The sequence below is a fragment of the Ranitomeya variabilis genome, chromosome 1, assembly GCF_051348905.1.
Source record: "Ranitomeya variabilis isolate aRanVar5 chromosome 1, aRanVar5.hap1, whole genome shotgun sequence".
Classification (NCBI taxonomy): domain Eukaryota; kingdom Metazoa; phylum Chordata; class Amphibia; order Anura; family Dendrobatidae; genus Ranitomeya; species Ranitomeya variabilis.
In genome coordinates, this window is record NC_135232.1 from 960,622,395 (window position 1) to 960,646,520 (window position 24,126).

At 41.1% G+C, this 24,126-nt stretch overlaps 1 protein-coding gene and 1 long non-coding RNA gene across 3 annotated transcripts in view; one reads left to right on the forward strand and one right to left on the reverse strand.

Annotated features, from left to right (window-relative positions):
- Positions 1-24,126, reverse strand: part of NR3C2 (nuclear receptor subfamily 3 group C member 2) — a 440,438-nt gene that overhangs the window by 377,551 nt on the left and 38,761 nt on the right. The window lies entirely within an intron of this gene.
- LOC143792347 (uncharacterized) overlaps positions 1-24,126 on the forward strand; it is a 45,530-nt gene that overhangs the window by 19,325 nt on the left and 2,079 nt on the right. Inside the window, exon 2 of the long non-coding RNA XR_013219925.1 lies at positions 20,744-20,821. This is a non-coding gene — a long non-coding RNA (uncharacterized LOC143792347). The remainder of the gene's footprint in view (positions 1-20,743; positions 20,822-24,126) is intronic.

Consider the following 24,126-nt stretch of genomic DNA (forward strand, 5'->3'; position numbering starts at 1 on the left):
GTCTGACAAGAGAAAGAACACAGAATATGCTACAGTTGTAAACAGGCTTTTAACATACAAAATACTTCCACTGTACCGCAACGGGAAACGGCCATAAACCCAAAATGTTTGCAGTTTTTTCTGTGGGCTGAAAGGCTGCAAAATGACTACAGAATGGAGTCTACAAGTTTCAAAACGTTCTCTTCAACGTAAATGACATATGTTGTACATACGGAATGTTGTAAACGAATTTGCTTAAAGCAGTATTCCATCTCCAAGATCCTATCCCAATATGCAGGAAGAGTAATAATAATATTAGCAAACATCTCCAATTATAAATGAAGAATAGTTCTTTTGATTAGCCATGTTGTTTACTCCTACATGTTTAGGGTATTGCAGTAGCTTAGGTATCAATGGCATAAATACCTAAGCTACTGCAATCCGCAGCACGAAGAGTAAGCAACAGCAAATCAGAAGAACTATACTACATTTCTAATTGGAGGTCTTTGCTAATATTACATATACTACATATTGTGATATTATCTTGGGTATGTGAATACCCCTTTAAGTTCAGAAGTCTTACAGGTATGCCCTTGTCCAATGCCATTGTTATGAGCCAAATGGTCAAATACATAATGAAATCTGCTTTCATCACACACATATTTGTCTGAAAAATGTCCAAACTATTTTTAAACCTATTGGAATCTTAATGCAGGGGCAGACACACCATTAGTGCAACCTGCCGCACAAGGGCCCAAGAGGTACAGGGGCCTTACATCCACCTCCAAAGCAGGGGAAATTGTGCATTATGAGGAGCTATTGGACTATAAAGGGCCCATATAGTGATCCTACAAATGGGCTCTCCTCGGTCTGTGTCTGCTCCCGTCTTAATGGTTGAAAGGGATAAGGTGCTGTTTGTTAGTAGGGGAGATAATGGCCCAAAGATATCCAAAGTGGCCTCATTTTAGCCAATGTCTATGTTTATCAGGTCCAAATCGATAAGTTTGCAATTACTGTGTGTGACTGCAGACTTATGAATCCCCCGCAGCGCACGTACTGTGCACTGCGGAGAGCCGCCGGTTTCTGAGTAGGGACCGGCGGGTACATATGTGTTATACATACTCCGACTAATTGGCATGGCCTCGCTTCATATACTTCTATTGAGTGAGGCCATGCCCCGACTAGAGACGCGTCCATCTTGTGGGTGTGGCCATCTAGTGGGCGTAGCCTCACTCCATACGGAGTGGGACCACGCCCACTTGACGGGCTCTGGCCGGGAGTATGTATAACTCATACATACCGGCTCAGAAACCGGCGAATCCCCCATATTCAAAAGTCTCCAGTTACACAGAGTGACTACAGACTTATCTGTTTTGACTGGACAACCCCTTTAAAGCTCGAGCTCTGCTGATTTTTTTTTGACACATATGGTGGCACATTTGTGAAAGTTCCCATCTTTGATAAATCTGTCATAACATATATAAGTGCCATTAACTTTCAGAGTAGTAAAAATTATAATACGTATTTTGTTATTTTCGCCTTTTCTTTGACAGCTACTAAGGGGCCATTTTTTCAGTACAATGCAAAAATAAAGCAATCGGTAATAAATACAAGTATAAATATTCACCAATATCTGTCCTTCTTCAAAGTAGCCACCTAATTTGGTGCCAAGTGATACATTATATAATATTACATATTACCTTTACAAGTGAAAAAAATAATCACAATGCTATAGTGCAGAAGTGTGACTGCCTGTAACCAACGACTAAAAATGGCTGATTGACAGCCTTCAGAATATCACTAACGTATGCAGCCCACTATAAACAATGGCTGTGGTCCCAGAGCATTCATAAAAAGGAGCAAAACTATTTTCCTCTATGGTTTGCAGGCTTATTACTGGAAATATTCCCAATCATAAGAATAGTGATTCTTTTAACAGCAATTCAATTTACTTAGCTCACAATTTATAAAATTAATTTATTGCACAAACTGCGGTAATTTTGTATGCAGATATTATCAATAGATATGACATCTATAGTAAGATGGCTATCAAGTGTTATTAAACTGAAAAAAAAACTTGGTGCTTTAGATACTCCTTTGGATAAATGTGTTTAATATAGCTTGTAGCTTGTTGCAGGTAACAACAGCAAAAACATTCTACGCTCCGGTTTATGCATACTAATACATCTTCAGTGGAACTTTTTGGAGTAGATTTACGTAATAGATTAAGCAGCAGATATTTTAGAACATTCATAACTAATGAACTGTTTTTTTTTTTTTTTAATTGCAACCATAAGGTACCAATACTGTTAAAACAAATGTAAGCCGAACATAATTTTGACGGGAATGGCCAAACTACTTGTATGAGTACAGCAATGGCTTATTCTCCTCTCCCCAATAAAAGCGTATGCACACTCAGTCAAGCCAAACATGCATGTGTATAGGAAGGCTGCAAGAGATGAACGACAGCTATCTTAGGCCTCGTTCACACATCCATATAAAACGCGCAAGTGAAAAAACAGTACCGTTTTCAGTTGTTTACCATCAGTGTGCCATCGGTGTCTGTGTTTACCATCAGTGTGTCCATAGTGTGCCATCCATGTGTCCATTTTTAACATCAGTGTGTCAGCAATGTGCCATCTGTGTGTCATTTTTTACCATCAGGGTGTCAGAAGTGCCATCCGTGTCCGTTTTTACCATCAGTGTGCCATCTGTGTCCACTTTTACTATCAGTGTGTCAGCAATGTGCCATCCATGTGTCCGAAGTGTGCCATCCGTATGTCCGTTTTTACCATCAGGGTGTCAGCAGTGTGTTATCTGTGTGGCCATTTTTATCATCAGTGAGTCCGAAGTGTGCCATCCGTGAGTCAGTAGTGTGCCATCCATATGTCCGTTTTTACCATCAGTGAGTCAGCAGTGTGCCATCTGTGTTTTTGTAGTTTGCCATCAGTGTGTCAGCAGTGTGCTATCCGTGTCAGTAGTGTGCCATCCGTGTGTCAGTAGTGTGCCATCAGTGTGTCATTAGTGTGCTATCCTTGTGTCAGTAGTGTGCCAGTATGTCCATAGTGTGCCATCCTTGTCAGCAGTGTGCGTGTGCCATCCGTGTGTCTGTAGTGTGCCATCAGTATGTCTGTAGTGTGCCATCCTTGTGACCGTAGTGTACCATCCTTGTGACCGTAGTGTACCATCCTTGTGACCGTAGTGTACCATCCTTGAGTCCGTAGTGAGCCATCCTTGTGTCCGTAGTGTGCCATCTATGGGTGTTTTTACCATCAGTGTGTCAGCAGCATGCCATCCATGTGTCTGTGGTGTGCCCTCCGTGTGTACGTTTTTACCATCAGTGTGCCAGCAGTATGCCATCCGTGTGCCCATAGTGTGCCATCTGTGTGTCTGTTTTTACCATCTGTGTGTCAGGAGTGTGCCATTCATGTGTCAGCAGTGTGCCAGCAGTGTGCCATCCATATGTCAGCAGTGTGCCATCCGTGTGACCGTAGTGTGTCATCCGTGTGTCCGTAGTGTGCCATCAGTGTGTCTGTAGTGTGCCATCCTTGTGTCCGTAGTATGCCATCAGTGTGTCAGTAGTTTGCCATCAGTGTGTCCGTAGTGTGCCATCAGTGTCTGTAGTGTGCCATCCTTGTGTCTGTAGTATGCCATCAGTGTGTCTGTAGTGTGCCATCCTTGTGTCTGTAGTGTGCTATCCTTGTGTCCATAGTGTGCTATCCTTGTGTCCATAGTGTGCCATCAGTGTGTCCGTAGTGTGCCATCAGTGTGTCCGTAGTGTGCCATCAGTGTGTCCGTAGTGTGCCATCAGTGTGTCTGTAGTGTGCCATCCTTGTGTCTGTAGTGTGCCATCCTTGTGTCTGTAGTGTGCCATCCTTGTGTCCGTAGTATGCCATCAGTGTGTCCGTAGTGTGCCATCAGTGTGTCCGTAGTGTGCCATCCTTGTGTCCGTAGTATGCCATCAGTGTGTCCGTAGTGTGCCATCCGTGTGTCCGTAGTGTGCCATCAGTGTGTCCGTAGTGTGCTATCAGTATGTCCGTAGTGTGCCATCAGTGTGTCCGTAGTGTGCCATCAGTGTGTCCGTAGTGTGCCATCAGTGTGTCCGTAGTGTGCCATCCTTGTGTCCGTAGTATGCCATCCGTATGTCCGTAGTGTGCTATCAGTATGTCCGTAGTGTGCCATCAGTGTGTCCGTAGTGTGCCATCCTTGTGTCTGTAGTATGCCATCAGTGTGTCCGTAGTGTGCCATCAGTGTGTCTGTAGTGTGCCATTCGTGTGTCCGTAGTGTGCCATCCGTGTGTCCGTAGTGTGCCATCCGTGGGAAAGTTTTTACCATTAGTGTGTCAGCAGTTTGCCATCCATGTGTCAGCGGTGTGCCATCCGTGTGTCCATTTTTACCATCAGTGTTAGCAGTGTGCCATCCGTGTGTCCATAGTGTGCCATCCGTATGTCCGTTTTTACCATCAGTGTGTCAGCAGTGTGCCATCCGTGCAGGTATGGACAGGGGCTGAAGTTCAGCCCTGGCATTTAAAATCATACAGGCTCATGTTGTCCCCGTCCCAAGCACCAGAATAGATATATTACTAATATTACCCTGGACGTTGGAAAGCAAGATTTACTACAAGACCAATATTTCTAATGATACAAGTGGTCTGATGGGGTAAGTGATGGAGACAGCAACTTTGTGCTCCATCACAACTCTTAACAGTATGGGTGTCTTGAGAACATGGATTCTGTTAACAACATAGCAGACAAGGCAGCCCATGACCAGACAGGCCCTTCTGGCATTTGCCAGAATTGCCAGTTGGACCTGCATCGTGTGTCCGTTTTTACCATCCGTGTGTCAACAGTATGAAATCCATGTGTCCGTAGTGTGCCATCTGTGTGTCTGTTTTTACCATCCATGTATCAGTGTTTTTCCGGAATGGATAAAGAATAAAATAAATGACAAAGTTCTTCCTCAATGTTAAACATGGACAGCACACAGACTGTACCCAATGCCATTCATGTGCTGACCGTGTTTTTCATGGATCCATAGACTTCTATTGGCACTTGTCATCGGTGCTGCTGGAACAAAACGAACTTGTCTCTGTGAGTTGCACGGAAAAACGATCTTAATAAAAATAAGGACATGTGCATAACATAGGTACGTGACGTGCATAACATAATGGGTACTTGTGGTATCTGTGAATAAAACGGATGCTACACGTACTGGAGACACGGACGTGTGAAGGAGGACTAAGGTGTATGAGAATCTTTACATTTCTTCTTTGCTTTTAACTATGTGTAAGTATATTCAGAATAGTGGATAGGATAACTATGAAAGTCAAAGAAATGTAAGCAATGGGAGAAGATAAAGGTTTAAAAAACATAACAAAAACACTGGTTCTCAAACCGGTTTTCTCACTTCAAATGGCGGTCATATAATCAGGAGGCCACTCCTTTCTAGAAGAGCCAGGAGGGATTGTGAAATTAAAGCGGCAGACCAAACAATCTATAAAGCAGTTAAAAATGTCAGTCTCCAAATTCTTGGGTTAAAAAAATGTGACCTAGCTGGAGGCAGCATGGCTCTTCATAAGCGGAGGAGCAAATCAGCAGTAACACCGCCTCGCTGGGCCATCTGCTCTGCACACTGTACAGGGGCTGCGCCTAAACAGCTTAGTTGTAGCTCACGTGTGCCAAAACAAAAGTGGACGAATAAGAAACTAAGGACTGGTGTCCATGCAAAGCTCCGGGATCCCTGCAATGCTAGCTGAAATTTGTAAGTTAGGGGAATGAAAAAAGACATTATGTAAACAATAATTGAAATATAGAAGTAAAAAAGTCTCATTAGACTGTGTTATACAATATGAGATATGCCAAATATGCTCTGTGTTCTGTCTGTGGTTATATACGTGCTGATATAGGTCTTACTAATACGTCATAAGACCAATTTCATGATAAAAATCACTGAAATATAACGTAAAGTTAACCCTCTAGACATAATCTCCCATGTGATCAAATCAGTAACATACTGCCCATAGTAGCAGACAACACTAATGCTATGGGGCCGGCCGGCTGGTGAGGGCTGTGTGGGCCCCTTTGTGCATTAGCAAAGTGGCTGCCCGCGAATCCACTAATAGTGGATGTGTCCCCATGATGGGAGCATCTTCCCAACACACTCTTCTGTCACGCTCATCAAGCTGCCTGTCAAAGAACAGCTTGTAAACTGGGGACCGAACACCATTAGAGGCTATTTCTTCCACAAAGCTGCCTGTTATAGAGCTGGGCCCACCGATAGGATGCTCGGCAAGGAGTTAAGCTGGGCACTGTTGTACTGCAGTGCACCCTCCTGAGGTGCGGTCCATAACCATTTACAGGCCCTCTTGCAGTGCCACTGGTTCTGCACATCCAGATGCTGTCAGACTGGATGATATTGCACCTAGCTGTGATAAGCTGAGGGAGAGGATGGCGACCCACTGAAAAGTTTGCAATGCGGCCTTGGCTTTTCTAGTTAAGCCTCTGCATCAAATATCTGCAGACATGGCAGTATACGTAGTGGTACAATTATCAAGGTAACAGTATGATGCCTTGCCAATTAGAACAGGACCCAAGGACCCATGCATTACACTTGCAGGACCTATGCAGGTGTGTCTCTAAACAAATGGGACATTTTATAGGAAAACTTTGCTCCTGGACAATGTTTCACAGTTTAAGTCTACATTCAAGATCAATAAAATATTTATGGGTTGCTCAATATGCAAAATTCTGTTGCACTCCTGCTACCAAAAAGCAGTGCATTGAGGGAGACCCGAGAACACACACATATATACCGCTACCACATGTCACATGTCTAATATAGTGGTGTGGCGCTAACCTCTGCTAAACAGTGGCATTCAATATTAAAGGGGCATTGCATGAATCTAAAGTTATCCATTATGCATAGGATAGGGGCTAACTTACTAATCGCTGGTGGTCCAAGAATGGGGGCTCTGGCTCCCAGGAATGGAGCTCTGTAGAGCCATGTCTTGAATTTAGCAGGAGTATACTTGCAATCATTACTTATGGGAAAGAGGATATCTGTATTTTTCCAGCAACCTCAACCTTTTACTCTACAGAATGGATTTTCCGTGCAGTGCAGCTTGTAGAGTTACAATTTCAATATATTTATGCAGTTCCCCATTATATAAGCCATGGTTCACCACCTATTTTGTATCCTATGTGATAAAAAGGAACACCTTTAACCTTTGGCTCAAAATAAAAAATAAAAAAACCTGAATGATGCACATATTTGTAACTTATTTCTAATAGCCATAAAAGACTTTTAGAACATAGTGACAGCAGACAATACTGCTAGACTTTACATTGATTTTTATGCATGATGGACCAAATATATACAGGTTTTTGATATTTTTCATAATATTTAGGATATATACCGTAATAGTTCAGCAACTACGGTACCATGTTAAAAAAGGCAGAAAATTGCACAACTCCTACTCACACAGTCTGGAGCCACCAGTCATAGTTATAATTTCTATTTCTGGAAAGCGCCATCTGAATAATGACAATGTCAAACTAATGTTTCGAGGGGCTTAGCAATAATTTTGGTTATTACAGATTTTAACCCACACATGCAGCATGCAAGACACTGCAATCTTTCTCTGGCAAGCGCACAAAAGAGGCAGCAGCGCCTTAACAACCCTGTCATTTACACAGAACAAATAAAGCAACAAGATTTTATTTTCTGGTTAACCCCTTTCCTGGCATCAGTATGAGGAACGCAATTAATCAAACTAACATTATCACAAATTTATTGAGTCTGTTGCAAAATTAGACTTCTGTGGTTGAGGGTAAATTAAACGGGGCAGCAAAATGTAGAGACACAAGTTTATCTCTTATCAAAAGCTAAAACCGATGACTATGAAAATAAACTTGCTGGAAGGATAAACAAGAATAAATTAGTCAAAATAGCTTATTAAAGGATTGTCTCATGTTCATAAATGGTTAGAATTTCAAAGTGCTTGTAAAAGCAATCAACTTTACAATTTACTTCTTATTAAAGTCCTCTCCATTCTTTAGAACTCAGAAACTGGAGTTACATTTCTGGAGTAAGAAACAGTGCCACTTTTAATGAATTTAAGGGGTAGCCATAACCTACCACCTCCCCAGCCATTTTGGCATAGCTCCCCGAAACTGAACACACCAAATCTCGCAAAATGTTTGGGCAACTTCGCATTGCACAAATATTTTGCAACTTTTTTTCTAGAGTAAACACTGATGAATCGGGGGCCCAAATTTTCACATTATTAGAGTACTAAAACGTGATTCTTTCATCTGAACGAGAGGTCTATCCTTGGGATTTTTTTTTTACTTAAATGTATGTATTTTTTAGCTAAAAATTCATTTTTGCACTCCCCGCAACCCCTGACACGTGTTTCGCGTGCCCGCTTTTTCAAAAGGGGAGCTACTTCCCCTTTTGAAAAAGCGGGCACGCCATACCGATCTGGACTCACTATGGGTAAGCACTTTAGTGATTATAGCATCTTACTTTGGAGGCAGCTCCACATGGGTGTTTAATATAGAACAGGGTGGATTGATTTAAATCACGCCGATTTAAATCATGATTTAAATCACGATTTAAATCAAAAGATTTTTTTCTATTTAAATCGAATCGATTTAAATCATGATTTTAATCATGATTTAAATCACTGATTTAAATCAAAAGGTTTTTTTTAATATAAATCACGATTAAAATGAGAAGTGAGAGCAGTGCGCATGTGCGCCCATAGTTACACGGACGAAACTAGGGGCAACGATCTAACGCCAGGGTGAGGGGGGGACCCCAAAGTAAGTAAAAATCTTTTTTGTTTTACTATATGGCAATAGGTAGGTGTTTAAAAGCAGCATGTCTTAATTGTATAAACTATTAATAGCCTCCACATTTTGTTCATACTGCCCCTTTAATTCCACACTTCTAGCTTGGTTTCACTTTTGGTTTAGTTTCTTTTTCCATTCAGTTGACATGCCCAAACTTGTTGGATAGTCAGCATCCTACAGAAACCTCTGGAAGAGCATGGCATTGTGAATGTTACACATATACAGCCTTTATTCTACTGAGTTAAACAACTCAGCTTTATCTCATGATGGAAGAACCTTTGGATGGTAAAATATTTTCCTCAAAAAGCAGTTTATTGAAAAAAATCCGATTTAAATCAAAAAAATCCGATTTAAATCAAAAAAATCCGATTTTTTTGATTTTTTTAAAAAAACATTGATTTTTATCCACCCTGATATAGAATAATTGGTTCTGGCACTGAGATCTTTATGTGGACGCTAGTCTGCACCTGAGTGCTGCTGCCTGTGCTTTACCTATGTCGTACTAGGGATCGGTTGGATCTCCTCTGGGTACCGGCATTGTTTCCTCCTCATTTTTACCTGTGATTTTTTGTATTTAAAGGTTATATCGGTTTGTTGGTTGATGTATTTAATAAAAAGAATCTTATTTTATTTCTTTTGAGAGTGTTGTAGTTTACTCCCTTCTTTGGCATTTATAACGTGTGCACATAGCCTAAGACATACATGGCTGCAAAAATGCAGCTAGTGTCAGGTAGATGCTGCTCCCACACTGGGCATGAATTTCGGATTACTTTTAAAAAGTACAGTTTGTTTACTGCAGGACATAGCAGATGATTTGTTTTATGATGCCATTTGCTCATTAAAAACCATGTAACTTACTAATTATACATGGTGGGGTCAGGAAAACACCCAAATTATAGCCTGCTGCAGGAACCACCAGAACATGTCCAATAATTCATTTTACATATTTCACATAGTTACAACTAAGACAGTAAAATTACAGAACAATGAACAAAAAACCTGAGACCAACGCTTGTGTTCTGGAGTTAAGTATTCAGCAGCACTGAGCCATAGAAGAGTAGGGTGAATATCGCCACCTGATTTTTCCAGTCATTTCCACGTGCCAGCTCATTTATGTCATCTTCAGTCACATTGGAAAACTGGCCATTACTAGAATTTATTTTTAACCCAACGATGAATCCAATTACAGGCATAAGTTTATCAGCATTTTTTTATTTTAGCATGTCAAAATGAAGTAAACTGAACAGCGTGATCATGGACAGATACAGAAACTTTTACTGTGTGTGTGGACTTCAGATGCTGTGCTCCAAATCCAGACTAACCAAAGCTGCAAAGCTCTGACAGAGGAAACTAGGTCAGAGAGGTTTCCAGAATGCACTCAAAATAACAAACCTTGTTGTGAGGATGCATCATTCCGGATAATAATCATTTAACAAATCTTGTACTGCTTGGGTAAAGTACGGCTCAGAGCATGTATGCACTAATAAGGGCACAACTGTGCTTAGCCTTAGGAGAACCGCAAATACAAGTATCATCATACCTGCTCTCCTCCACGTCTTACAAACAGTAGGGGACATTCAGAAAAACCAAGAAAACTGGTGCGGTGAAACGCAGGTTGTGTTGCCCACAGCAGCCGGACAGATCACTACTTGCACTAAATGTGCACTAAATCTGCAATCTGATTGGTTACTAGAAATCACACCACTGCTTTTGCATTGCATTGGCATTGGAATCTACTCCCTTAGTGCACTGGCAGTATAATGATACACATTTCTATAAATACATGCTGAGCAATGGACGAAGAAGCAAATATTTACTAGGAGGGATAAGTTTACCACCAGTGGTCAAAACTAATTATCACAACTTCAGTTCTATATGTGCACCAAGCTGTAACACTTTCTCCAAGGCTTAAAAAGGATCCATCACCAGACTGAACACTATAATATGTATATATCACAAAATGGATCATCTAGCCCCAGGGAGTTTGGTGGCTCCACTATGCAAATCCATCCCAGAATGACTATGATCCTTTTAGATTGCTCAGCATTGTGCGTCCCGCTATACACAGACAGCTGCCAGATTTTATGAATCCAAGTGTATTCAGGCTGTAAACTCCTCCTAGCCACAGTTGTGCACATGCTCAGTAGAAGTTTCAGTCTGCACAGCACTACCGTTTGATAGAGCCTGCCTTAGAGCACCACTTTCAGTGTGTAATAACAGTGTATAAGACCATATGCTGCATAGCTGTACATTATATCTGGAGTTAAATGTGGTAAATTTTCCCAGACTTCAGGAAATCTTGGCTGTCAATGACAGTGATTGGGGCAGGAGGGTAAAGGTGAAACTAAACATGAAACAAAAGTCCGCTGAACCACCCTTTAACATGATTTTTACACAATTGCAAGGGTACAAGGATAAAAGTTTTTTGAAGAATACAATCTAGAAACATTCCAACAAGCACTGTAGGAAGTGTTCAAAGCTTTCCACTGCTTGGACAACTGTTTCTTAACTTTTGTATTTCCACCATGTAAAAATATAAAAACCCAAAATGAATCATATTTACAGTGATGACAGCGCCGGATCTTCTGTTACTCACAAGAGCGCTGCGGACAATCAGCGGCTGCTAATGGGTTTCAGCGGTCATACTTCACCCATACAAAACTAGGATGTCCGACGGAGGTGTAGGAACGTGAGCCATTAGCTATCCCAGACTGGCTCAGGCATTGCCGAAATGGCACTGGTGCAGGGGGATATTGCATTTAGGAAGGGATTGTCCATTGTGGTGACATTAAATGGGCCTGGTTGTTCTAGTGACAGATATTATAAAAGTGACCAGCATATAATAACTAATAATTTATATTTGATGTATATTGCATACATTTCATAGACTATTTTTTATACTTTATTAATGTATAATAATTCTTCCTAATAATGTGCAATACGAAAATATTGGGGTGCTGCCAGTAGAAACCAATTATGTGCTTTATCCTTTAACATGAACTAGGAAAAAGACCTAAATGTGATCACCACCACTTTGCACTTGTTTAAAAACGCTTTCCCTATGCCAGTTAAAAGCTTATAACAGGGGTAGCTTTCTTCCAACCATTTGTTATTTCTATCCATTGCATCTATGAATATTTATTGGGTTTGCACTAACATGTACACAATAAAGAAACCTTTACATAAATGGCACTTCTACACTACCTTTGAGCATCCACACAGCTGTTTACTGGAAATTACATCACCAAAGAGTATTTGGGGGTCTAGTATCTCTTACAGTAAATCTTGCTAGTACATGTAGAAGTAAAGTCTACGGTGAATACGGTCCATAAATACAATTGCATATTTTGCTTCTGAGCCATGTAGCTCAGGGCTGATATAAACATACTGGTCTGTGATGCCAATGTATAATTATACGCTGTTCTACAATCTGATGCCAGCTATTCTGAAGGTCTGCGGAACAATGGGAAGGATACAAGTCTTATAGAGGATGCAATAACAATGTAACATTTTCAATGTGTAACAAAAAAAAGTCTGGTTTCTTTGTCATCCAGCTTCTAAACGATTTGGTCACAAGGATGTGTCCTTTCATAGTTCCCCCTGAAGTTCCTATTTGTAATGGGTGGTGACTTTGGCAGAATACATTTTCTAGATTTGCACAGGTCACCCCAGAGAATTAAAAACATGTTGTAAACAAAATAATATAAAATCTGCTTATATCTTCTTAGGCTAGTCTAATAATTTCTCATAATGCTTTTTGATTATTTGATCATTTCTGACAACTGCTAATGTAAGCAGAAATCCAGCATAAAGGGTATTGTGCCGTAGGAAGGAAGTGCAATTATAGATGAAAGTATAGACAAACACGACATTTCTGATATACAAGTGCAATAAGTAGAGTGTTTATCTTAACTGAACCGCTTTATTTTATGAAGAATGCTTTTCTTTGATGCATGTAAGCCAAAGTTGTCAGAGAAAATTTTTTGTAAAAAAAAAGTTGTTCAACAAAAAGTCCCTAAAAGTCTCTGATTTTAAAGTGACAGACGGCTGCCATTTAGATTGTGAATTGCCAAAAAATTCACCTCCAATTTTAAGTCTCCATTTCACTTCCGAACTGAGTGGATGTCTAACTACAGGCGTAATGTAAAGGAGCCTCTCAGGCAAACACGTTCCCTCGGTGGGAAGACGCAATCTCAAAGTCACTGTAACATGCGTCACTATACTGGAGGGATCACTATAAGTGGTTACAAGCAATTCTTTTGAAAAAAGGATGTCAGCAGGGGCGTAACAACTTCGATCGCAGGGGTGGTCGCAGCTGCGACCGGGCCCGGACTGCTTAGGGGCCCGCCCAGTGGCGTATTCAGGGCCAGGGAGCGGGGGCTGTCTAATTATACTCACCTACTCCTGGTGCGGTCCCTGCAGGTCCCTGGCTGCCCGGCGCCCCAGCTTCTTCCTGTACTGAGCGGTCACATGGTACCGCTCATTACAGTAATGAATATGCGGCTCCACCTCCCATAGGGGTGGAGCCGCATATTCATTACTGTAATGAGTGGTAACGGTGACCACTCAGTACAGAGAGAAGCTGCAGCGCCGGGAAACCAGGGACTGCACCGCGCCAGGAGCAGGTGAGTATAATGGGGAGGGGGAGCGCTGCGCGATATTCACCTCTCCTCATTCCAGCCGCCGCTCTTCTGCAGTGGCGCTGAGGTCAGAGGGCGCGGTGACGTAGTTAGTGTGCGCCTCTGCCTGAGCGTCAGTGCGGAGGAGGCGGAAGATGGAGTGGCGGCTGGAACGAGGAGCAGCCTGCAGGTGAATATTGAAAGTGTCGGGGGCCTGAGTGACGGAGAGGTGAGTATGTGTTTTTTTATCGCAGCAACAGTACATGGGGCAAATATCTGTGTGGAGCATCTTATGGGGCCATAACATTTGTGCAGTATTATATGGGGCAAGTGCCTGTATTGAGCATCTTATGGGGCCATAACATTTGTGCAGCACTATAATGGGGCAAGTGTCTGTATGGAGCATCTATGGGGCCATAACGTTTGTGCAGCACTATATAGGGCAAGTGTCTGTATGGAGCATCTATGGGGCCATAACGTTTGTGCAGCATTATATGGGGCAAGTGTCTGTATGGAGCATCTTATGGGGCCATAACATCTGTGCAGCATTATATGGGGCAAGTGCCTGTATGGAGCATCTATGGGGCCATAATGTTTGTGCAGCACTATAATGGGGCAAGTGTCTGTATGGAGCAGCTATGGGGCCATAACATTTGTGCAGCATTATATGGGGCAAGTGTCTGTATAGAGCATCTTATGGGGCCATAACGTTTGTGCAGCACTATATGGGGCAAGCGTCTGTATAGAGCATCTTATGGGGCCATAATGTTTGTGCAGCACTATAACGGGGCAAGTGTCTGTATGGGGCCATAACGTTTGTGCAGCACTATATGGGGAAAATGTCTCTATGGAGCATCTTATGGGGCCATAATCAATGTTTCTGCAGCACTATATTGGGAAAATGTGTCTACGGAGCATCTTATGTGGCCATTATTAACCTTTATGCAGGATTATATGGGGCTCCTGATTCAATATGGATATTCAAAAACACTTAACCTACTGATGTCTCAATTAATTGTATGCAGGACTCTGCTGTGCTGATTGTCATGGTGCTGAATGAGGGGAAGTTTATGTGTGGGGTCAGGAGGGGTTTATAGTGTGGATGTAGCAGAGTCGTGTGTGTACAAGGTGTACAGAGCGGAGCCGTGTATGTGTGTTGTGGAGCAATGTGTACGAGGTGTACGGAGCGGAGTCAGGTGTGTACGAGGTGTACAAAGCTGAGCCGAGTGTGAACGAGGTGAGCGGAGTCGTGTATGTATGGGGTGTATGGAGTGGTGCTGCGTGTTTACGAGGTGTATGGAGCGGAGCCGCATGTGTACGGGGTGGACGGAGCGGAGCCGTGTGTGTATGGAGTGTATGAAGCGGAGCCGCGTGTGTACGGAGTGGAGCCGCGTGTGTACGGAGCGGAGCTGTGTGTGTGAGGTGTACGGAGTGGATCCGCGTGTGTATGAGGTGTACGGAGCAGATCCGCGGGTGTAAGGAGTGGAGCCGCGTGTGTACAAGGTGTACGGAGCAGAGCCATGTGTGTACGGGGTTCATGGAGCGAAGCTGCGTGTGTACGGGCTGTAAATTTCCGAGTCGGGAAGAATGGTACACGGCTGTGGGCAGAGCCCAGCATGTGCACTGAGGGGGAGTATTGGGTGTACTCGCCAGCGACAGAATGTGCAGTGCGTATGCTCCGAAGCCGACCAGTACACCCAATACACCCCCACACTGCACAGGTCCGGGAAATGACTCACTGCAGCGTCATACCAGGAAGAAACAGCACACTGATTTCAAACGCCGGGAGTCCGCTTGGAATTAGAGCGAGGAAGGACATGAACGCCCAGAGTCTGCACTTCCGAAGACATAACCATAATTATTATAGGGACTTGTTAGTTATAAAATCATTTTTCTCAGCGATTACAGGGCAGTATTAGGTCAGACTATACAACAAAGCAACAAAACTATAGTGTGCGAAATGAATAGGGAAAATGTGAATTTAGGTGGGAAATATTTTGGCGCGGGGGCCCCATTTGAAAGTTCACATCGGGGCCCCTCACTTTGTAGTTACGCCACTGGATGTCAGTGTTGAATTTAGCTATTCAGTCTTGACATATCTAAGGTGGCTTACATGACTTCAGTCATTGGTCTAGTTGGCCCCAGAAGAATATTTACAGACCTTTTGGTAAAACATACTTCAATCTGAAATTAGATTGCTCTCCCATGACAGATCCTCTTTAGTCAATGTTACTTGTACACCCTTAGAAAACATACCATACTTCATAGAATATCATTTTCTTCTCAGCTGAAAAAAACCCCAAAAACCGCTTTTCACATTAGCCTTTATCGTGTATTGAAATGACATACACATTTTAACAGCAGAATGAAATAAGATGTATAGTGTGAAAAATTATTCATACTTGTTATTAAAGAATTCTGTTTTATTCTAATTGGAGAAACATCTAATTAGCTTTGATTCAGATAGTGTAATAGCCTAACAATTAGAGTCTCTGCTGTAAATTGTTTACAAGGTCATTAAACCAGATTTCTGATTTAATTCTGCTTAATCTAATATTGAAATGAGCTTAGCTTCCCCGCACGATGCATAATTAGTTACAACTCAATGGATCTTCTCTTAAAAGTTGATATTAATATTTATTGATCCATAGAATACTTTATTTGAGATTTGTTTGGAAACGCTCCTACATATCTGCATGTTGTCGTCTCACTTTTTAATTAAGCTCTCCCATGCGTGGTTACTTAACCAGAACCATTTCTGAAATTATTATGGTTACAGGAAGGATAAAAAAAAAGAAAATCAACTAACATTTGTATTCAAGTATTCACTATTCAGCCATTAGTACTAGCAGGATAAGGTGTTAGCACCCTACAAGAAAGATACTTCGATAAAGGGGGTGATGTACCTTTCATAAACTCTCATTTAAAAAGCACTGTGCAATGTAAACTTTTTACCTACATCTGTTTTCAGTGCTCTAAATCTAGGGTTTTCAACCTGAGGTACATACCTTGGGGAACCTGCCATCAGGTTTTCCCATATAACCTACGGCCAACACCATTCAGCTCTATATGACAGCATTCTATAAGGCTGTATATATGACTCCGATTCACACTGTAAGGCAAAAAGACCTTTCATTATAGGGAGGTCCGGTGGCTGTCGCTGGTCTTGATCCAGTGCCTCCTCTTGTCTTGTGACGCCATCCTCCTTCTCGGCTTTGTATAGATGACACATTCTACGACGTTCCCCTTTACGCACTTCTCTCTGTTACTGTAATGTGCATGCACCAGCGATTTATGGCTTTTCCCCACACATGCGCAGAACAGTACTTTGCTCTGCCATCGACAGGGCAGAGAGAAGTGCGCCTGGAAAGACTTGCACTATCCCCCCTCCCATCTACAGTATACAAAGATATCCATGTGCACAAGGGACAAGGCCAACAGCCAATATTGGATGATCAAGATGTACAGGCCCTAAGGCGGCACTGCATTAAAAACAGGCATAACTCAGTCATGAAAATCTCTGGGAGGGCTCAGGAATACTTCCAGAAAACAATTTAAATGAATAGTTTGCCGTGCAATCCACAAATACAAGTGAAGACTCTATCATGGAAAGAAGCAGCCATATAAACACAATCCCGAAATGTCTTCTCTGGGTCAAAGCCCATTTAAAATGTCCTGAGGAAAACAGAAAAACGTTCTTTTGTCAGATGAATCAAAATTTGAATTCAATATGGAAACCACTGCTGCCATGTCCTGTGGACCGCAGTGGAAAGGGACCATGTAGCTTGTTATTAGCACACATTTCAAGAGCCTACGTCTTTGATGGTATGAAGTTGCAACAGTGCCTATGACTTGGGCAGATTATACATCTTGAAAGACACTATCATTTCTGTGCAAAATGTAGAGGTTTTAAAACATAAAAACCTCCAGACAACATTTATTTCAGGGAAGATCTTGCACATTTCAGAAAGATTTATTTAACTCACTTATATAGCGCCATTCATTCCACAGCACTTTACAGAGATTATCATCACTATCCCCATTGGGGCTCATAATCTAAATTCCCTAAAAGCAGGGTTGGATGAAACCCTCGCAGACAGGGGCAGAACACACAAACTTCTTGCAGATGTTGTTTGAACCAATGGCCCCTTGTTGAGTTACTATGCTGCCCAAAGACAATGCTAAACAACATAAAATAACTTACAAATAAAAATAACAAAATTGAAATAATGTGGTTGCATAAATTTAAAAAACCCATTATAATAATTGGGGATGTGATTGTGTTCAGAAGTAGACAATGACGTTTAAACTCATGTTAAATAATAGTACACAAAGTATAGTTATTCTAGTAGGATTTCTTAGTTGCATTACATAGTAAAAACAATGGGCCATAAACCACTTACAACACAGCAAAGGTATTTCATTGCTTAAAGTTATCAGTCAGGAGAAGGGTAGAAATTTTTTTCTTCTTTTATATACTATATGCTAATTATGCAAATTGTCTCTTCAGAGAGGAAGAGAACTAGAACTCTAGTGCCACCTATTGGAAGGTAGCAATCCTACAAGTCAATGTTGACCCTACTTCGCCTCTCATACAGCCAAACCAGATCTCCGCTTTGCAATGACGAGAGGCAGTACCCCCAAAACACAGTGTCTACAAATTGAGATTCTGGTTTGGCTATTATACTAAGTCATGTGACAAGGCTCGTTAAAGGGTCAACATTGACTTGTAGGATAGCTACCTTCCAATAGGTGGCACTAGAGTTCTAGTTCTCTAACTCTCTGAAGAGACAATTTGCATAATTAGTATATACTAGGGAACACGGTTATCAAGAAGTGGCTTAAATTTAGCATCCAAACCTAGCTATATTTTGACAAAACCTACATGAAATCTACCAAAAGTGTGTGAGAAAACATGTTTTGGTCTGATGGAAGGTTGAACTTTTTGGCCACAATTCAAAAAGGTATATTTGGCACAAAGCCAACATTGTGCATCACACACAAAAAAAAAAAAAACATTAGTGAAGCATGGTGGAGCCAGCATTTTACTTTGGGGCTGTTTTCCGGCAGCTGGAATTTGGGCTTTAGTCAAGGTGAATGAAATTTGAACAGTTTCGAATATCATTCAAATTAAAAATAGGATAATGAAGATTAAATTGCATTTTCCAGCACAACAACGACCCTAAGCATATCTGCAAATCAACTAGCTTTGCCAGAAAAAGATCAATGTTTTCTAATAGCCCAGCCACAGCCCAGACCTAAATCCAAATGAAAATCTGTGTGCTGACCTGAAGAGGGCTGTACACAGGACATGCCCCAGCAATCTGACAGATTTGCAATGCTATTGCAAGGAAGAGTGATTTTTTACATGGCAAAAACCTTGCATTTTAAACTTTTTATATGCTCTGTATAAATAAATAAGATGTCTTTATTACATTTATTGTGTAACTTTTAGTTAACACAGGGGTGCATATAGCACATGAAAGCAAGAGTTTAGGGAGAAGTGTAACAGCAATAGTTTTTGCTGGTGCCTAAATAATAACTTACTATGTATGCTTCAGACGTTCTACAACGCTACATCACTGCATCAGGTCAGAACTGGTTTAATGTGTATTTGCTATGCAGCTAGGACTTTAAGACACAAGTGAAGGGATGCTAAGCCTAGGTGTGTCAGGAGGAGTATTAGGGTTACTCAAATACTGCCACGTTCATGCCAGACAAGGAAAGACTTACAATAAGTTGAAACCAGACATGTCTCGCTTGGATAGCATAGTTGTTTGTAGCTTTCATGCAGAGTAAAGGCCAGGATGACCATGGGCCAACCAGAAAATAATTATTCAGATGTGTTACCATCTAGACATCTAAATAAAGTATCCCAAGCAAGAGAATGTCCACTTTTACTTGAATCGGAAGCTATAATCAAAATTGTAATGAGTGCATGCATACAATGCAGGTGTTATTAAATATTATTATTATATTATTATTATTATTATGTAGAAGCAGATATGAAGTCTCCACTTCTATGAACTGAAATATTTGATATTTACGTGAAAAGCTTTTGAAAACTACTTTAATTGCAGGAAAAACTTCACGCTTAGATGGGAATACATCTATATGAGATAAATGCAGAATTACAATGGGACTAGCAGGATAATATGTGAAAAAGAGTCCATAGCCATAATGTCTGTGTATAGAATGAATAATGAATATGTTACAGTCAAGTCTAGGAGCCCTTCTACTGTAACATGGAGAGTAGTAAAGTATCTTTCTAGAATATTAATTACGGTATCTCTCATATAAAAGATGGTTTCTTCAATACTTTAGTTATTGCCAACCAAGTTAATAAAGTTCTATTTACCCTTTGACATATAGATACTCATTTTTCTACCTGGTGTAAATACAGTCGTTCTCCTGAAACTGGCGTTGCTTATTTCTTGATCCTGCACCTATCCATTCTTGAGCTATGGCCACTTTTTCTCTATATGTATCCAGACTTCTTAGCCAAGTGGATGTGATCCTAAACTCTGATGTATAGGAGTGTTCTTGAGGACCATGCACAATTTGCTAAAAAGACTAGACTCACAAATAGGTAAGACCATATCTCACGAACGGAAAGGCACAGGGACAAAAAATAAACAGCAGCAGAATAAGTAGAAAAAAGGCATGTACATAAAAATATTACCCATTTATGTCAAGTGAAATGTCATCTTTAAAAAATGCAATCCAGCTTTCTCTGACTCCAGAATGTAGAATTAGCTAGTTATGCAATGATACAACCATTTACCATTCAGGTCTAGAAAGGAGTCTATTGTGCAATTTGTGAAATCAGTAACTTATACAATATAATAGAAGTATTGGCGGACACCAAACACTGAACAAAGTCACAAATGCATCTTAAAATATGACAAAAAAACAAACAATTCTTGATGCTTGTGGAAAATGTTACTCTCTATTCTGGGCAGTGACAATCCCTGTGATTATTTCCATAAGCTGTATTAATACTGGTGCAGACAGATGAGTGATATGGGGTCATCTATGATTTCTATATACTGTACATATCCCTTCTTTAAGCAGATGTTGAGATACTGACATCTTTGAGACAAAGTTACATGATGTGCTTACTAGATCACCCCTTTAACAGTGTTATTATATTTTTAAAATGCAACTGAAATAAGGAAATGTGAAGCTCTATAACTAGATAACATGGGCATGACCTAAAATCAGAAAAGTATGTTGCAGTAAATCAGATGATCTCTCCTAATTCATCGATCTATTCATTTCATTCTACAGCCACATGTGAACTTGTATCCTCCTCAGAGCCCTTCTTCTATGACCCACTGAGAAGTCACTTAAATTTTCAATTTGTATGTAAGTAAATGCGATACGCTTCCGTCCTGCTGAGTTTAACTAAAACCGCGTCTCTCGTACACACGGCTATGACTGAATGAATACGAGTCAGGTTCTATTCTGAAGCCTTGCATGGTAATGCTAAGGAAATAGTGTTATACCTGAGGAAAGGGCATGATTAAGGGACCCTATGCCTTCTGAATGCAGACACACTATGACGCATATGGGCAGATACTGCCGAGCCAGGCATAAAATCATTGTCATGTACAGCAATTTTACCTTACTTGTATTTTTCCCTCTCTGTGCACTAATATACAGTGCCTACAAGTAGTATTCAACCCCCTGCAGATTTAGCAGGTTTACACATTTGGAATTAACTTGGCATTGTGACATTTGGACTGTAGATCAGCCTGGAAGTGTGACATGCACTGCAGCAAAAAAGAATGTTATTTCTTTGTTTACCGTATTTTTTTTTTTAAATTGTGAAAAGTCTTTTCAGAGGGTCATTTAGTATTCAACCCCTCAACCCACCAGAATTCTGTTTGGTTCCCCTAAAGTATTAAGAAGTAGTTCAGGCACAAAGAACAATGAGCTTCACATGTTTGGATTAATTATCTCTTTTTCCAGCCTTTTCTGACTATTTAAGACCCTCCCCAAACTTGTGAACAGCACTCATACATGGTCAACATGGGAAAGACAAAGGAGCATTCCAAGGCCATCAGAGACAAGATCGTGGAGGGTCACAAGGCTGGCAAGGGGTACAAAACCCTTTCCAAGGAGTTGGGCCTACCTGTCTCCACTGTTGGGAGCATCATCCAGAAGTGGAAGGCTTATGGAACTACTGTTAGCCTTCCATGGCCTGGACAGCCTTTGAAAGTTTCCTCCCGTGCCGAGGCCAGGCTTGTCCGAAGAGTCAAGGCTAACCCAAAAACAAGGAAAGAGCTCCGGGAAGATCTCATGGCAGTGGGGACATTGGTTTCAGTCAATACCATAAGTAACGTACTCCGCAATGGTCTCCGTTCGAGACGAGACCGTAAGGTACCTTTACTTTCAAAGCGTCATGTCAAGGCTCGTCTACAGTTTGCTCATGATCACTTGGAGGACTCTGAGACTGACTGGTTCAAGGTTCTCTGGTCTGATGAGACCAAGATCGAGATCTTTGGTGCCAACCACACACGTGACGTTTGGAGACTGGATGGCACTGCATACGACCCCAAGAATACCATCCCTACAGTCAAGCATGGTGGTGGCAGAATCATGCTGTGGGGCTGTTTCTCAGCCAAGGGGCCTGGCCATCTGGTCCGCATCCATGGGAAGATGGATAGCACGGCCTACCTGGAGATTTTGGCCAAGAACCTCCGCTCCTCCATCAAGGATCTTAAGATGGGTCGTCATTTCATCTTCCAACAAGACAACGACCCAAAGCACACAGCCAAGAAAACCAAGGCCTGGTTCAAGAGGCAAAAAATCAAGGTGTTGCAGTGGCCTAGTCAGTCTCCTGACCTTAACCCAATTGAAAACTTGTGGAAGGAGCTCAAGATTAAAGTCCACATGAGACACCCAAAGAACCTAGATAACTTGGAGAAGATCTGCATGGAGGAGTGGGCCAAGATAACTCCAGAGACCTGTGCCGGCCTGATCAGGTCTTATAAAAGACGATTATTAGCTGTAATTGCAAACAAAGGTTATTCCACAAAATATTAAACCTAGGGGTTGAATAATAATTGACCCACACTTTTATGTTTAAAATTTATAAAAATTTAACTGAGCAACAAAACTTTTTGGTTTGTAAGATTTATGCATCTGTTAATAAATCCTGCTCTTGTTTGAAGTTTGAAGGCTCTAACTTATTTGCATCTTATTAAACCTGCTAAATCTGCAGGGGGTTGAATACTACTTGTAGGCACTGTATAAGGCAACACTGTATTTCCACTATATAGTTAGATCTGCCTATACTGGAGTCGGAGATACAGCACTAGTTTGCACAAAACGACCAGTAATCTGGAATAGGCGAGTAATTAGTGGCAATATGTTATGTAAAAATTGCACATGAGGACAGGGGTTATTAGTAAACTTCCCAGGTAGTTTTTTAAAAAATTAATCCTAAAGCAGTTTCTCTGAACACAGTACTGAAATATTAACGGAAAAGAACCTAATGTGCTCAGGAGATGCTATCATTTTGCTTCATTTTCACAGTTTTCACTGTACAAATGATAGGAATTATCAAGCCAATTCCACTTCAAAATAATCTGCACTAATCTTCCCTTGCTCATTCTATATGTAGATCTCCTCTGGGGAGGCTAAGTGGAATTTCCCCTCTTCTGCTGTCTTACATTCCGATCATTTCTTCTGCTGCACATTTGTTACAACATGTTTAAACAATATGTCATTTCTATTCCAAACTCAGCTGTGGATCCCAAATATGATCCCTGGTTCACTGCACAGACAGAGAAGTGACATGATACGTAGGAGATCCCCACCGAGCCTCAGAAAAGCTTAGAACAGGACCGAATATTTATAAGCACATGACCTTGTACAAACAATCAGTAGAGGTGATCAGTGGTACAGAGAGATGCATTCATATACTCGCCTTCATATACTCTACAGTGTGCAGCGTTCAGAATAACTACACGTTGTGTGGATGAGTGATGTGACAGGTACGGTTGTGGTTGTCACGTGTTTGAGACAGATATGCAGAGGATTCAGCAAAGCATAATTAAAAGATAAATGTGAATACATGATCTATGTTCCTCAAACCGATGTGTGGATATTATAGCTTGGCTCATACTTTAACATGTCTTAGTTGAGTAGTTAAGACATTTATAAAAAGTTCATAGAACAAACAAAAAAGAATCAAAAGAGATCTGCCTTTTGTAGGCAACTCTCTCTCCAATATACCCCCCAAAAAAATAATATTTAGCTGCAAAATCAAGTATCAATGAAAAATATTATTTTATTTAGTATCCATTAAAATTCAAAGGGCATCATGTAAATACATATTTGTTGACGCGTTTTAACCCTATGCATCTTTGGATACTTTGCGTTGACAAGCCAAAAGGGCCAGACAATATCCCAGTGCTACGCGGTTGTGAAAAAAACTGAAGTGGTGAGCTAATATTTCCTTTTTTACTTGCTGGTTTGCACTAGTCTCTCTCCAGTATACCGATGACTGCCGGTCTATCTGCTGGAGACCTGTTATTGCTGGCAGAAGGTACACGCATCCACATTCTGCATGGGAAATGTTGTGACCATGTAAGATTTGGTCATGTTGAGTCTCGAATAAGAGTAACTAAAATACTCCATTACCTTCATATACTCTAGTAAGT